Here is a 16,497-nt window from a genome sequence, read left to right on the forward strand (position 1 = left end):
TGGTCAGTATAACAAATTTGCTTACATTTGTTTAAAAGTTATGTTTACCTTACCAGTTATGTTCACACAGGCAAAACATTTTAATTTGTTTAGATCAATTCATTTTAGTATATCAGTTAGCTTATATATATATATATATATATATATATATATATATATATATATATATATATATATATATATATATTATGATTCACTAGTCATTATGCAGTGCTGGATGTCTGATTGATTTGAGCGAATCGATAAGTAAACTAAGTTATGTTCCTGCAGACCAAAAAAAATTTCTATAAATTATTTTTTTTTGGCATATCCAACACAAATGTATTTAGCATTTAACAATTTATGAAAAATATTGTGCTGGAGTAGATCATTTCAGTAAATCAATTAGCATGCTCTGTTAAAAACCATTTACCGTTTGATTCACATTCATTTAGTGAATGGATTAGTGACTCAAGTTATGTTTACAGAGTTTTTGGTCTATATTTAGATTTTTTTATTTAAAATATATATATATTTTAATATAAATATTCTGTTTCGCTCCTTTTTGTGAATCAATTTGCTTGTGCCGTTTTCATTATTCAATGATTAATATGTATTGCTGGAACACCGGATTCATTTTAGTGAATCGATTAGTGACTAAAGTTCATACAGGCAAAACAATCTACATTTTAGGCCCATCTAATTTAAATATATATATTTTTACTATTTTAACAGGAAAAAACATACAAAAACATTTGTCCAAGTCTGATCCAAACCACCTTCTAGAAATCTGAAATATTTCAGAATCTTACATTTTTTTAAATAATTTTTAATTGTTCAAAATCCCCCCAAAAATTCTGTTACGTCAAGTTTAAATAATAAAAGGGAAATGTGGTCACAGAATTTTGGAACCCACTGTAATTGCACAACATACTTTCATTAAAAATACACATTCACTCCAACTCACCCTTAGTCCCACAGCAGTTTGTCCTTTAGTGTGAATCAACACCTTTACAAAAACACCAGAGCTTGTAGTGTTGCTATCAATTCCTTATTTGTCCTAAGAATACTAAAGGTGGTCTGAAATGGTCCGGCTTCACAGAGAGAGAGAGAGAAAGAATGTGCTTTCCTACATACACGTGTCTGAGATATAGTCCATAATGGCTTTCAGACATGGTGGTCTGATCTTAATGTGGACCGTGGATGTGGGCTTTTTCAGTGCGTCTCCTTGTGGTCTTCCACAAAATTTGGGGCGAGGTTAGTGGGGGGTTGGGAGGGGGCCCCATTTTAGCTCTTAAAATACCCTGCATCAAGCCGTGGTCGGGCAGCTCGTCTATCAGCGCTGATTACACATCGCTGCCGCAGCGGACAGGAGGCAATCAGGAACACGTTCACACCTGATGTATCTCAGAACGCTTCCGTCCTCTACAGCCACCTGTGGTTTCCACCGCTGTGGACGTGTCTTTACTGTGAGAGAGGAAAACTACATGATGTCCAAACTAATCAAACTAATAGAACTAAATTTGGAAATGAAGAGTAATTAAATGGATATGAATAGAAATAGAAACTAAATAGAAATGAAGGGTGACTATATAAATCAGTTAAAACAATGGTTTACTGGGAAGTCTGAGTCATAAATCATTTGTTTGTTCAGTTGAATCAGTTCAAACAAACTGATTGATAGATGTACTGGGGAGATCAGTTCATTGTAGAGAATCACTTGGTAGTTCTGTTTTAAAACATGATTCACTGATTGATAAGTAGTACTGGGACGTCCAGATCGTTTTTTAACAAGTTGATTTTTTTTTTTTTTTTTAATGTTATGTTCAAACTAATAATTCATTTATAGATGTTGTGCGAGGCAGATCAATTCATTTTACTGAATCAATCTGTTCTGTTTAAAAAAAAAATGTTCACTGAGTGATATGTTGTGCTTGGAAATCTGACTCATTTCAACAAATCAATTTGTTTGTTAATTTCAAAACAAAGGATTCACTGAGAAATGTCATGCTGGGATAGATCAGTTTATTTTAGTGAATCACTTTTTTCTTTTTTAAAACATGATGTACTGATTGATACGTAGTTCTGGGATTTCTGATTCATTTTAATGAACTGATTTGTTTATTCAGTTTAAGAAAATGATTCACTGATAGATGTTGTGATAGATCTCAATTTGCTCTATTTTAACAAATAATTCACTGATTGATAAGTAGTGTTGGAAAGTCTGATATATTTAACAAAATTATTGGTTTGTTCATTTGTTAAAATGAGTTATTGTTTGTTCTAATTGGTTTGCTCAAATGAAATTAGCTTTTTTTGATGGCATTTAGTGTACATTTACCTTTTTAAAGTTACCGTATCATCATCAGTCATTAAAAAAAAAATATTTTTTGACAGCATGTCATGACTGACCAATCAGAATCAAGTATTGCATTATGATGCCGTCTCTCTTGCCTTTGCTGTGCTGTGAAGGATCACTGAAGACAAGATGCTCTTTTGAAGCTGTGCGGCTCTGCTGGACAGTGACGGCATGCCAGACGATCTGATGAGATGAAAGAGAAGCTTCCCTGATTTTCCACAGCGATATGTTCTCACAGTGCCGCAGGTGCCATGAGGTTCAACTTTAAGGTTGGAAATAAAGTAGGGGACTGGAAAACCAGCTAACCCGATCAGCCCTCACTAGGAAACAATGCAAAGAGAAGCTCAAATGAAGAGAATTGACTAAATGAATACTGTGCATCTTGGAAACAAACACTTTAAATAATTCTATATCCTTTTGCCGATTGGTCAATCAAGGCACTGAGCAGACAGATATTTTTGTATAATGACTGCTAGTCTACGTATTTCAGTTTAGCAATCATTATCCCAAAATTAACCTTTTCATGCCAACACATAGACATTTTGCTTTAGGATCCTGATGACCATTTTGGGGTTTATTATGAGATTCATTTTCAGCTGAATTTTCACCAACCATTACTCCAATATTCAGGGTCACATGAATCTTCAGAAATCCTTCTAATATGCTGGCCTGCATATGCTTGAGAAACATGTATTATTATTATCAGTTTTGAAAACGGTTGGCACAACTGTGGAATAGTAGTGTAACCATTTCAGGGTCTATTAACCACAGTTGTTCCAGCTAAACAGTAAACTGTGTCATATTGTCAAATTCTAGGCGTTTAACCAAGAGGAAAACAGTTCAAGTGCCCAGACTCTCCGAGTTCACTGCCTCTCAAGTTTGTTTTAGTTTTTAGCTCAAAAAGGTAAACCCCAGTTTAACCTTTGACCCCTAAACCTTCAGGAATGCAGCCCGAGTCGCTGGTTGCATTGTTCCAATAACCCCATAGGAGAGAGTGTATATGCATGCATTAGTGTGTGTGTCTACAAGAGGCATTTAGAGTGCTGTCAGGCTTTCAATGAGTTCGGCTCTGCTATCAGCCCGAAGCCTTTCTACGGGTCACCTGCTACAGACGTGAACTCAGAGACCGTCTGGGACTGTGTCACCCCCAGCCCCACAGCGTGCACACACCCAATCGCTCAATTTCACGTACACAGCTGTTTTCTACACTGCAGACAAAAGGATGTTTGTCAGACCTGCCTATGCACAATGTTTCCTATTGTAAAAATCAGTGGCTGGACAACCCACAACCCATTCAATCTCTGGCAAATCAGCACTCAGACTCTCAGTTTCCTTTTAATCACCACAGAGTTCATTCAAAACCCTCACACAGCAACACAAAGAGACAGAGAGAGAAGTGAGAGGCAGACTACTGACAAGTACATTTCCAAACTACCAACTAAACTACAAGGACTACTGTAAAGGCCCATTTGTAAGTTACTGGATAGTTTCACTTAAAGTTAGTCTAGGAGATTTCGGAAAGGATGGCAATAGCAAACTAGTTCTAAAAGCATAAAATCCCACCCTCCCAGCAAATCACTCTCCAAAGCCACGCCTCCTCCAAAACACATGAAAATGCACAGGAAGACCAGAGGCTAAGCAGTGACACACTGAGAGACGGCGTTGGTGAAGGGTTGAAAGTAATGCGGTCAGATTTTCTCATGTCTCATTCACATGTGAGAAAATTTTACAGTAAAAAGCACATAATATTACAATAATAAGGCCATCTATTCTCACTTGGTCTGCAATAGCTTAATGGAAAGTGCTTATTAAAGTTATGTAAATAAATTCATTGACAGGCAGGTAGGACAGCCTATCGTAGTCCTCGGGCTGAGGAATGAGATTGGACGAACATTTTATGGTCCTACACCATCCACAGATGATTAAAATACATACATTTAGACCACTGAACTTAGTGATTGCTATCGGGATGTGAAGAGACTTTTAACCAGCATAAAAAATGTTTTCTTACCAAATCAGCTACCCTGCTTCTAATAAATTTAACTAAAGTTAAACAAAAAGTTAATCTTCGCAATCAATAAAACATTCTCACCTTTTTTCTCATCAAGTTTTTTATGGTGAAACATCAGTGCTAATGATACACCGACTTCTAATAAGGTGAATGGCTTCTGTTTCTTTCCAAAACTACTCTAAAACTTCTGGTTTGGAAGTATAAAAGATTAGTGAGAACTGAGAAGGTATGAAATTACACAAAAAGACCAGATTGCTTTACGGTAACGAAGAATGCGCATTTACAGCTATACACTGTAATACTGTATATTTATGACAGTAAAATTGACTCACTCCACTGTAGGGGGTAAGAAAAAAAAAAACACATACAGTTGTTTTAAAGTCAGACAGCAATTAAACATCGCCACTGCTGGTAGCCACCAGAACTACAGAATTCTAAATGAAAAATAAATAAATAAAATAATACATTTATTAAAGTGTTTTTTATACTTAATGGGTTTATAAAAATCTGTTTAATCGTCTAAATATATTTAAAGATATATCCCATATTCTAGTACATGCAAGTGATTGGAAAGCTTATATAGTGTAATATGGAGCTTTTTTTCTCTTTCTATGCTCAAAACTGGTAAAAGATAGATGAATTGAAATCACGTACACAACACAAGCAAAATTCTGGGCTCACCAAGAATGCATTTGTTTGACCTAAAATACAGTAAAAACAGTTAAACTGTGGAATACTATTGCAATTTACAGCCTTTCAAAGTTTTCTATATTATTAAACTCCAGGCTTCACGGTCACGATCCTTCTGAAATCAATCTAATATCCTGATTTTCTGCTCAAGAAACATGTCTTATTATTATAAATGTCAAAAGCAGTTGTTCTGCTTAATATTTTTCTGGCAACCAGAATTCATTTTTTCTCTCCCTGTATTCTTTGATCAATAGAAAGTTCTAAGAACAACATTTATTTAAAACAAAACTTTTTAATGTTATAAATGTCTTTCCTGTCAATTACGATCAATTTAAATCATCATTACTCAATAAAAGTAGGCTATTAACTTCTTTTACACAAAAAAATATAGAAATTATAGCTCTACTTGAATAAAACCACCAATTAAAAAAAAACATCAACCAATGAAAACCACAAACCAGTTAAGCAACCCCACTATTAAACTAACTACAAATCTGAAAGCACTAATTAAGCAACCCCACCTTAAAACATAGATCAACCAAAACTTAAAAACAACCAAACATAAAACTGTTAACCTGAAGATACAACAAACACTGCCCCTTCCTTTCACCCCGAATGCCCCGTTTTCCAAAGCCTGTAGGAGTGGCTGGATTCCAGAGCACAGGGAGACTGTTTATGCCACGGATCACGGCAGACAGACGTAAAGCTTTCACCCTGCCTCCCTCACATAGCGGCAACTACATTAAAAGGACATAAATCTGTGGGAATGGACATGCAAGAATGTGTATGAGCGTATTAATGAAAATAAACCTGATGTCAGTCAGAGAGACCAATGCCTTGCAGATGTGATGATGTCTCCGTGTGTGTTGAGAGAACAGATTCTAGGTTTCCATCATTCCCTCTTCTCTCATTTCTGATTCACAAAAGAGGCTGTTCCACTGATGTAGCTTATACATGGAAAGTCTTTATATGGTCATTTTTAAATATAGTTACGGTCAGGGTTCGCATGAGGATGTATGGAGCCCTTATATGCAACATAACTTCATTTTTCTTGGAACACGCAAACTCCAATAAATCCCTTATATGAAGGGCCTGGAGCCAAAACCCAAACAATCATTTATGTAAAATATATAACTTTTGGAAACCTCCTCATTTTACTGTTTTTCTTATTCAACATGGTAGTATCTTATCCTCACAGCTCTTACTTGGAGGTCCAATGAGGACAAGATGTGCGTGTGTTGGAGCTCTTGAAGGCTGACAGTTTATTTCTGTTGCTGCGTCGCGACGCGTTTTTGCCAACTCAGCGAAACCCCTGCAGCTTTTGGAGACAGAGCGTGGGTGAGAGGGAGAGTTGAAACCCACAGTCAAAACTTCAACAGCTTCTACTGTCCTGCACAGCTTCTGAAACACACACACAAGTCACACTCTTACATGATCATGCTCGAACTTCTTGGCCCCAGAGCAGCTGAAACACAGTTAAAAAAAGAAAGAAAAAAAAAATCACATGGCATCCCCGCCCGAAAATACGGTCATAAAAGAGAAAGTGCACAGCTATGGTAGGCCTAAACAAAAGGACAGGGACAGACCGTCGGGCACCAGAGCCACATCCACAAAAGATGAAGCCCTGGATTACAGAGCACTGCAGAAAACCATATGACTGATACAAGACAGCCTGGCCTGAAAGAACCTCGTAAAACATGGGGCTGTGCAATGTAACAAATGCATCTTGATATTTTTAAATCTTATGATATTCAATATATATCTCTGTATAATTATGAATTTGTTGTTTTTGATTATTTTTCTCCCTATAAGCCAATAAGGAGAAGAAAACACAGCTGTTAAATAAATAGAAGAAAGATAATATTTTTATTTATATCAGTGTTATTTTAATATTACCTTTATCATATCATTTTATTTATTCATATTTTTAGAATATTTTAATATTTTCAGTTTTCTTTTATTTTAAGAATTAACTATTTTATTTTACATATTAGTAATTTAGTTGTGCCTTTGTCTTTTTTATTTCAGTTTTAGTTTTAGTATATTATTATTTTATTTAAACAAGTGTTTTGTTTGATAATTTTATTTTATTGTATTTAAATTATTATTTCAGTAATTTAAACAATAATAGCATTCAGTTATATGCACTAATATAATATAATTAAGTGAACAGAAATATTTACTTGTATGCATCTTTACAAAAATGTTTAAATATATGAAAAATGTCTGGTGGGACCATCATGAAAATCTTTGATTCATCAGTTCATTGAACTGATTTGCAGAGATGAATAACATTTTAAACCAGAGAAATTTTGTTAATATGGTTGCATAATTTTATTTTTATCAGCAAAAGCATTGTGAATATAGCCATAATTATCTTTTGTCTGTACACATCATTACTGATAAATTTGAAGATGCCATATCAATGGTATATATGCACCATTGGTCTCTCTGTAAAACATGAATATTCAATAAACAACCTCATGCCAGGACATGTCTCACACAGCCTCAGGTGAACTTGCAAAAAGCCAGCAGAAGGTGGAAGCAGGGCTGTCGCAAAAATTCACAAAGCCTATGACAAATGGCAACCTCACACACTGGCCAAACAATCACATGTCTTGTTGACAGGAAGTGCAGAACTGAGGGATGTATGTGGCAACACAAAGAGCTTTAATCTTCTTTACAAAAGAAGGAAACATGGCGTGTGATTTACAAGCCAACACCACCACACGAGGATTCATCAAATCACAGCCGAGACCCTTGAGTGTAACGGAGCCCATTTAAGTTCAACACTACAATCTTTATTTCCTCTGCTTCTGTTCTTTTCCCTCTTCACCCATTTTCTCTCTTCTCAACGCCTCTGCAGGAAGTGCACACTGGAGTTTATTTTATAATAGGACAAAAGGAATGCATGCCATTTCCTGTTCATGCCGTCTCCATATGGACATACTGTATGAAGAAATGCACGTCTAATAGAAGGGTTTACCATGAGGCTGCCATTACAAGCTTCAATTTTAAACGTCAAACAATAAGAGTTTCCTTTCTAATCTGGCAAACAATGAGAATCGGATCGGCATTAAATATAAAATATGATTTTTTTTTAGCCTTTTCAGAGATGGGAAAATGCAGACTATAACAGTATTCATGAAAAATGGTACACAAATAAATTGTATTCTTTCAGCAAGCTTTCAAAATCATTTGAGAGCCAAGTACTATAGTTCAAAAGTAATGCTAACAATATTCTTTGACTACTGTCAAAAGTCCTGTCCTTAAGTCCCAAAGTCCTGTCTCAAAGTCCACACTTTGGTGATGTTGGTTAGTAGTCGGCCACATGGTGCTAATGAAAACATCAGTATTCTGACTTCCAGAAACAACAGCTGATCAAGTTGAACCATTTTGAGAAACATTTTTAAAATGCCGCCAGAAGGGCTATTCACACCAAGAATGATAACTACATTAGCATCTACACCAGCAGACGATAACGTTCTGTTTATTCTAAACACATGCTACAGCTTTGTCATCTGTCACTTTATATGCTTCATTTAAATGCTCAAATGATTCTGCTTGACTGTAAATGATTTTATCATTCATCTGGATAAAAAAAGTGATTCCAACAATATAGTTCCTTTTTGTTGTTATGTAGTTAGCTTTAAAGACATCACTTCAGGTTTAAACCGCTCTTTAGGCTCAGACTAATTAGAAGAAAAAAAAAACATAAAAAATTTATAATTAAAGTCATGTTAAGAAAGTCAAATCATTAAATGTATTTTTGCATCCTTTCAAAACTACAGAGAAATTGGAGTATGGGCATGCTCCACTGTAAGAGCCCCAAAATTTGAGTCATTACGTAGTTTTTTTTGTGCAAAAAGCAGCATCTGCTTTGGCGTCTGCTGAAACAAGACAAATTGGTGGCTTCTACTGAAGACAAATTGAGAAGTCTATAAAAAGAGCATGCTTTAATGAGGAAAAATAAGAAATAAAAAGAAAATTCACTTTATGCCAAAACCTTTGTTTGAATTGAAACTCAGCCCTGGCATGTTTCATATGATCATGTGGCATCAAGACACGCGTGCTAACACTATATACATGATAAAATACAAGTGAAATGTCATTCCCATTAAGGGTTTGCATTGAAACAAGCTGGTTCTCTTTATGTGGAAAGATTGTAAAATATGTTTTTCTCTTTACTACATTTTGGGGAAAAAAATTATTAAAAATGAAGAAAAAAATAATAATAAGCAAACACCACAATCATTAACATAAAAAACTAATGTAACTAAATATTCAGTTCCATCATTTTGTCTCCAAGCAGATTAATTTAGCAAAACAGCCTCTTTTTCTTTTTCCCTGGCATAACTCTCTAACAGTCCTCACTCATTTTTCACACAGAGAGGGGTAACAAGTAAAGAAAGAGATGGAGAGAAAGAAAAGGAAACGAAATAAGAGAAATGAACGGCTCATTGCTTGTGCATCCTACAGCAGTAGGGTCCCACACTGTGCCTAGTGGGGTTTACAGCATTATGGGTAATGGGGGGGGGGGGGGGGGGGTGTGAAATGTTCTAATGGTTTAGACTAGCTGGGTGGTTGTCTTTTGGAAGTGAGAAAAAAAAAGAGGAATTGTCGCTTTCTGTTTATGCCATAGACACTCAGTAGAACACAGTGTTCTTTAACTGCATGTGTATGTGGTTGCTCTTCAAAAGGTTTCAACTTATTGAGTCTGCAGATCACAGATTACAGCCAGAGGTTTCATGCAAACAGACATCTTGCAGTTTCATTATTAGCCATTTGGATGAGGTTGGTTTAAAAGGTATTGCATTTCTTTGCTCTCATTTATTTTGTTTTCTTAATTTCCTAATGCAGAGGTGTTCTTTTGGGAAACTGCTGTGTAAGATGTCTGTGGTTAAATGCTCAGTCATAAACACATGGCACATTCTACAGTCAGCACCTTCAGAAAAAGTTCTCAAGACGTGTTTACAATGGCCTTTGATCAGTTTCTAATGAGAAAAGAGGGTTAAAATCAATTTCACCTGTTTCTTCAATTCAGCTCATAGGAGAAATTTTGGTGTATCAATTTCACAATTGTATCAAAATTGGTCTTTGATTAAACACATTTTTACCATGGGTTTTGGGGAAAAGAAGAATATAACATGCTTTAACAATTTCACATTATTTCATCAGAAGCTGTTTACCACTCAATTGAATGTCTTATTGTAGATGTTTTTAAGACAATTTAAGATCTTTATAGCTAATTTGTGAATGCACACTTACAATTACCGCCTACATTTCCCAAACTAAAAAACCTTAAAAAACCCTGAGTATATCTCCAGCCACCATGTGCGAAAGCAGAACGTCACTTGTCAGTAGAAGTGTCACTGAATTTTCAACACTACACTGCAAAAAAAAAAAAAAACTTGGATTGGAAGCTGAAATTAATGACATTAACATCTGACAACTTTTAAACTGCCTAGAAAAAAAAAGGAGTCACTACACCAAAACTGGAACGGAGTAGATTGGCTCAGTTTTTGGATAATTATAATTTTCACATTTGGTTTTCTCTCTAAGCATAGTCCAACCAAACCCATCTGTCACAGTCAATCATAGTCTAAGAGATCTGACATCAGTCATATCTCAACCGACAAAGTGTGTAGTTTTTCGCTCTAGGGCATGGAAATGCAGTGTTTTTCTTAAAAATAAGGGTTCCAAAAAAAGAGGTTGCTTTGAACGCCATAGAACCATTTTGGTTCCCCAATGAACTTCTCAGTGAATGAAGTGAGAAGAACATTTTAATCTAAATAACTTTTTTTTAACTATAAAGAACCTTTTATGCAAAAAGGTTCTATGGATGTTAAAGATTCTTCATGGAACCACTGTTCCAACAAAGAACCTTTATTTTTAAAGAGTGTGCTCAGATTACAAACTAAAACACCCCAGTCCAGCTCTTTCTAGAAGTCTTTCAAAGGCAGCAAATTGGTTGAGGATGCATTCCACTCAAATTCAATGATGGCTATTTTAATTCCAATTAAAATGACTGCATGTAATTTCTACATCACTAGTGACATTAAAAGGAAATGCAGAAATGATGGTTTCCATTCATGGAAAGTTTCCTCCCATCTGCCACTGTTCAAAAAACAGTAACAGTCCCACCTTAAACTCATGACATTGACTGAGCCAATGTTGTTACTCAAAAAGACTTTTGAAAGCACACAAAGACACAGGGTATTTACAGTTTAAGGAAATCAACCTACGGACAGCTTACTTCTAGTTGTCTCTGAAAGCTAGTATAAGAAAAGGTATTTTAACACCAAACTATAAAAAAAGAAGCATACAATCACACACTATGACTGAGCAGCAGGTAATGGAAATTGTACATAAAATCCCATATTTTAACTGTACATAAATGTGTCACTGCAGCCGAAACCATACCGTTTTAGTGCGATTTTTACCAACCAACCATAGTAATGCGCCAGGGAGCCTGAACTTGTGTTGTAAGTTTTCAGTGAAGAGTAGAAAATCGTTAGCATAAATAATTTGCTATGTTAAGGGTTGTTGGTGATGTAGATGGAGGGATGCTGGTAACGCATAGCCCCACACCACCCAAACGCTCCAGATGGGGACAAAGTTTATGCAGATTGGCTCATTAACCTCACTGTGCTGATCTCTCCACGGTAATGACACGCAGCATGCTGGGGCTTCAATAATCCATCTCAACATCCTCTCCACTCAAAAGATTACAGTGTGGATGCCACATAACCCAGCCCTGGAAATAGCGAAGCCTCTAGATGGAGTCTACATATGTGAGCGCACATGCTCAAGCGCACCCAGAAAAAGCATTAGAACAAAAACCAAGAAGGCGTTTTAGCAGCTGGTGTCATATTCCCCCTGAGGTGTTCCTGTTCATTTTAGTTCCTTAGACAGAATGGATGAACATCTCTTTGAAGTGCAGCCCATTCTGGAATATTTTCCCCAAAACACCACAACCACATATTGAGGTATGTTATCTGTATTTGTGTGTGCGGATGGATTTTGTTGAGACTTGGAATGGGCGTGGTTTCCCTCAAGACACCCCAAGCATTCTACAGATTTTAGAGCTGCCTTGACTTCTGTGTGTGTGAAAATATTGTTGAATGGTGACTGCTTTTCACTGTTCGTGATGAATGGCCACATTTATGCTGCTGAATACCACACACAAAACTACATCTTTCATTTTTTACTTGAATAACAGTCAATGTGTTTACCTCCTACAAGGGTTCTTGGATTTCTGAGAAATTTTAAAAGAGCTGAGCTCAAACTATTTTATAACATTGGTAGAAGTAAAATGTTCACACTCTGGACAATACAAAACGGTCTCTCATTAGTGTGTTGTCCTTTGCTGTGTGCTTTTTTGCTCTATGGAGATACTGTTTTGTGTTCCATCTAAAGGCTCACACTTGTACACTACATGTTCAAACTTTTGGGGTCGCTGAGATTTTTTTACTTCTGTGTTCTTCTATTTTATATGTCTTGTGCAAGACAGCATTCTAATTTTGCACATTAGATTACACATAACATTTTCACATTAGACACTGGCATTTGCGACCAAATGAGGTTTCCCTCGGAACAAATTCTCTGAAAAATTATATAAACTCTAAAGTCCAAATAGGTTTTTCTTCAATTTAAACAGTATTTATTCTCTTCCCATCTAAAAATCAAACAACATCTATTTGTGAAATGTTTTGCTTGCATACGTGTGCTTAAGCGTTGTAATTTAAAATGTATTAATTAAAAGAATATTTTTTTAATTCAATGGCATTCTTACAATGACATTATTAAATGTTGAAATACTTTCTGAGGCCAGTGTATCTTATCCTGCAGATATACCAGAGATTAAAAACATTGGATTTGTGGCTTTTTTCACACTTTGTGTCCCCCATTCATGAAAGAATAGAAGCCCTTTCTGACATTTTTTGGGCATGTTTGCTGTGTGCTAGACAGAGAGAGAGAGACAGAGAGAGAGAGAGAGAGAGAGAGAGAGACAGAGAAAGAGAGGAGGGGGTTTTCAGACGCCCGTTGCTGTTATATCGTTATTTCTGTGTTCAGGTGTCTCTGCGGGTGGCAGTAGGTGGAGATAAACCCGGGAGACAGACAAAGAAGGTGGAGACTGTGTGTGTGTGTGTGTGTGTGGAGAGGTGTTTGCTTTTCGGTACAGATATAATCACACAGCCTGTAATATATTTAACAGTCGTCTTTTTCGGTCTGTTGCAGCTTTCCGTGACCTCAATTTATCTCACTGCAGACCGGAACGGCAACAAACAGATTTCATATATTGCAAGAAGACACATCTGGATCCTGTCAACAACACCAGATGGATTTGAAGGATCAACTTGATTCAGTTTTTCAGCACATAATCTCCTTTTTCTTTTAAACAGTTACTCGTCTACACAAAACACATCAACTGCTGTAGTTAAGAAGTAACATTTACTGTAGAAAAAACTGAAGTGAACAATGAAACTGAAACCCAGATTAAAGGTAATCATGCACATTTAACTTGTCACTAAGCTACGTTTATCTTCAGCCCACATTCAAGCATCAGTTTACTGATTTAATCTAATGATGCAGCAGTGATGATGAGAGTCTTAGTGCTGAGATGACTCACACAACTGTTTATGATCAGACTGACAATGGTGAAAGTGAAATCCAGGTGTTCTGGAGCAAGCTTTTCATCTACACATTTAGAAAAACTAGAAATTTCAAATCGGAGCAGACGATGAGGGTTGATCTATTAGAGCCACAAAGATTGCTCAAAATGGGACAGTGTATACACCTACATTTGTGTCCCATTTTAATTGCATTTTAAATAAAAACGGTTTTAATAAGCTTACCACTTTAAAAATGAGAACGTTTACAATTAAGAAATTTGATTTCCACAATAAATGGATGCACATAATTTTAAATGTCTGTGTTTTTAATTGGGGCCCACACTGGGGACAATACTAGCAATAGCACTCTTTGTGTTTTACATTAATTTACATAGCTTGAGGTAAACTGTACATTTCCAAACTACTTTAATTTGTTGCAGACAAACCTGGGAATACTATATTAACATTTGAGATACATAGCACATAAAAGTGAGTTAAACATGTTGAAACTAAATGTGTCGTAACTATTCCCAGTGTCTCCTTAAAAAGAAACTGGTTTAGAAACAGTTTTCACTCGCAAACTTCTATTAGGTACATTTCACAATAGATTGCAAAAAATTGGCAAGTAACATTTAATTAATTTTAAAATTTTGAAGACTGAATTAGTATGTTTTTTTTTTTTTATTGAAATACTCTTTTAATAATCTTCGTATTATTTACAGCTATGAAAAATCCCTTTTTATAATGTACTTTACCCATTTAACCCTTTTATGAATTGAATGAATTTTTAAATGACCAAAGGAAAAAAAATATCTTAATATTTATTTTTATTTTAAAACATGATTTTTTTTTCCAGTTTTATCTTTTTTAATGGTGTAGAGAGATGAAGCTATTGCAATAAAAGATAAATAAGATACATATTCCAGAGGATTTAGTGCAATAAATCATAATTCAGTGAACATATAAAGAGAACAGTCGTATATAATTAAGGAAAGGTCAAGGATAACCACCGATAGTTGTTGGGATGTTACACCCTGAGAGGCAAAAAATGGCTTTTAGAGATCTTTGTATCTGCAACTCATGTATCAGAATTAGACAAGAAGCCTCCTGACTATCGGATATATTTAACTTTTACTATATGTACATTTCTAACAGATCAATTTACTCTGACAAATAAATGTAATACACGAAACAGCTAAATAAAATACAATATATTTGTCTGGCTGAATCGATCATACTGCAGAAAAAGCACTTTTATGAATAACTTATTGGTGACAGTTCATTTCATGAGCAGCTGCCACCAGCTTTTGCGTTGATTTTATGATCTAAATCTGCAACCTTTGCATTGTGAGAGCAAAGTGAATGCGTACATACCTTCTTTAAAATCTTAAGAAGAAATAAAGGAAGCCAGTCCACGTAAGGAGCGTTCGTATCGCTTCAGAATTCTCTCCGGATCCTCCAGCTGGGTGGATCTGCGCCGGTCACCGCTGAATCGCTGTAGCTCCACTCCCGCTCTCAATGATTCCACAAATGGGGCGGGGCTTTGTGTCACATGACAGTCTGTAGAACATATGATTGGACATTGAGATGTAAGTTGCCAAATGCTATTGTCCGTGATTGGTTGAGTGTAAAACTATTTGACGTAGAGTTCAGTGTGTGTTACAATTTTGTGAAGGGGGGAATAGCGTGGGTGGGGTCCTTTAGAAAAAAAAGGCAAAACCAAGGCCCATATTTTCTGCGAGTCTGTCATTGTGGAGATTTCAATCTTAAAGATGCTTAAAAACGTATGTAATTTATGAAAGTATATATATATATATCATTATTTATTTTTTTGCGTGCAAAATACCAGTAACAAAAAAGAAAAGATAAAATGATTTTACACTATTTAAATTAAAATCCAGATATATATTTCTTAGTAAAATTATATTCATATTATATATATACAGCTAGTGTCTGGATGGACTGAATGTAGAGCAAGCACATTTTACATTTAGTTTGATCTCTGAATGCTTTGTTTTTGGCAGTGTGTGTTTACGATAGGCATGTATTACTTGATTAGTTTTTTTTTTTTCTTAGCCTGTACACTTCCTGTTTACCCCACTAACTACAAATCTGAATTAATTTGCTTGGCTTAGAGCAGAAAGAGTATTGCTATTGGGACTCTTTTAAACCAAATCATTTGTCTTCCTTCTGGTCAGAGCCGCAAAAGGAACCATTAAAGCACCCTTAAACATTTTCACTGAGGTATGTTTGTGAACTTCATCTGGAACAGATTACATTTGAATTGACAATTGGTTCCCCAAGATCTATAAAACAACAAAGAGGAATGAAAAACATTAAGAGTGCTTCTTCTCTGTGCTCTTTCCGTCGAACCGCAGAGCACTGTGACACATTTGGTTGAATTATTTACTCTGAATAGGATTCAGTCCTCCATTTGTGAGCAATGAGAGTCACCATCATGTATGATTTTCTTTCTTCCATGGAAAAAAAAAAGGAAGTAAGAAGTCACGTTGAACATATTTATGGCTCGTACTGCCTGGAAAAGAGTGTTCATTTTTCAAAATTTCTCCTTTTGTGTTCCGTAGAAGAAAGTCATGTGTGTGAGTTTGCCATATGGTTTTTCAAACAGGCTACAGTATTTGATTGTTGAACACTGGTTGTATATTCATTTTGAACCAATGAACCAACTTCATTCTTAAATTATTCCTCATCTAACATTCTGTCCCCATAGCCACAAAGAGTTATGCATAATACTGCACACATTTCTGTCTACGTTGTCAGTTAAAACCACAATTTATAAGGATGTGGTAGACAGTGTGAAGGAAAATTAATCTCTCTCCTCT

The 16,497-nt window shown here is 35.7% G+C and overlaps 1 long non-coding RNA gene across 1 annotated transcript; it reads right to left on the minus strand.

Annotated features, from left to right (window-relative positions):
• Window positions 1-513: 513 nt before the first annotated feature.
• Window positions 514-15,174, minus strand: LOC127935129 (uncharacterized). The gene is made up of 3 exons (XR_008147986.1): window positions 15,029-15,174; window positions 6,245-6,440; window positions 514-2,658 (listed from the first exon to the last, which is right to left on the minus strand). It is a non-coding gene; the product is annotated as an uncharacterized LOC127935129 (long non-coding RNA).
• Window positions 15,175-16,497: the final 1,323 nt, after the last annotated feature.

Source organism: Carassius gibelio, chromosome A2, assembly GCF_023724105.1.
Source record: "Carassius gibelio isolate Cgi1373 ecotype wild population from Czech Republic chromosome A2, carGib1.2-hapl.c, whole genome shotgun sequence".
NCBI lineage: Eukaryota > Metazoa > Chordata > Actinopteri > Cypriniformes > Cyprinidae > Carassius > Carassius gibelio.